The following is a 1,253-nucleotide window of genomic DNA, read 5'->3' as shown; positions in this document are numbered from 1 at the left end:
AGAGACTATTCTAGAGTACGTTCTGTCTTGTCTTCGAAACGTCTAGATAGAATAGAGACAGCTGATGAAGGGATATTCCAAGTGGCTTTCCGTTTTCCTATGTGTTCGTTCCGTTGTCTGTAGTTTATTGTTCTAACGTCCTGTACCCTGATATGCATGTATATACACATGTAGATGTAAGTATGTACATATATGTGTGTATACATGTATATATATTCTTTGTATTATTATTATATATATATATATATATATACATACATATATATATATATATATATATATATACGACGGGCTCCTTTCAGTTTCCGTCAACCAAATCCACTCACAAGGCTTTGGTCGCCACGAGGCTATAGTAGAGGACTCTCGTCTAAGGTGGTCTGAACCCGGAACCATGCGCCTAAGTTTAAAAAATCCTCTTATATTTTTATAATGAAATATTAGGAATTGTATAATAAAAAGATTCTTAAAATATTTTGTGTATTGTAAAAGCACGACTAATTAATTGCAGAGCTTTATATGGATCCCAAAGAGCCATATGGACCCTAATTGAGAACCATTGCACTAGACTAAAAATTCTTCAGGGCGGTGCCCCAGTTTGTCCATAGTCTAATGACTGAAACAAGTAAAAGATAAAAGATACCATTCCAAACCAGTCTGGTACGAAACGTCGACACTACAGAGGAATTAGGATTAGGAATACGATTAGGGTTAGGTTTAGGGTCATAGACGTTTTTGAGAGGATGGTACTTACGATATTGTCGAAACACAAACGTTCCGAAGGGGACCAAGCTCGTTGTCCGTGTTGTTTACAACGCTTGACGTTGACGAAGCTAAAATGCACAACCATGGGAAGACACCGATCCAGAGTTCAATATTCATGGCGACAGCTTCCCTTTTTTTCTGTCTTCTGCCAACAATAATTTAGCACTGAAAATAGTAATAATAACAATAATAATAATAATAATAATAATAATAATAATAATATATAATAATAATAATAATTGTTTCTTTATTGGTCACAAGGGCCGAACACAAAGCAAATAGGGATGCCATCATCATCGTCGTCGTCATCACCATCATCATCATCGTCGTCGTCGCCATCATCATCATCATCATCGCCATCATCATCTATTAGTCACCAGCTGTTAAAATGTGTGTGTGTGTGTGTGTGTGTGTGAGCGTCGAACTAACCAAATGGAATTAATAACACCCCACCAACTTTCACCAACCGGCCATCTACGTCAGCAAAAATC

General features: G+C 36.8%; 1 long non-coding RNA gene across 1 annotated transcript in view; it reads right to left on the bottom strand.

Moving 5' to 3' along the window:
- Positions 1-1,253, bottom strand: part of LOC106880035 (uncharacterized) — a 26,528-nt gene that overhangs the window by 954 nt on the left and 24,321 nt on the right. Inside the window, exon 2 of the long non-coding RNA XR_001410698.2 lies at positions 752-927. This is a non-coding gene — a long non-coding RNA (uncharacterized LOC106880035). The remainder of the gene's footprint in view (positions 1-751; positions 928-1,253) is intronic.

Source organism: Octopus bimaculoides, chromosome 25 (genome assembly GCF_001194135.2).
Source record: "Octopus bimaculoides isolate UCB-OBI-ISO-001 chromosome 25, ASM119413v2, whole genome shotgun sequence".
Classification (NCBI taxonomy): domain Eukaryota; kingdom Metazoa; phylum Mollusca; class Cephalopoda; order Octopoda; family Octopodidae; genus Octopus; species Octopus bimaculoides.
This window is presented reverse-complemented; position numbering and strand designations above follow the sequence as displayed.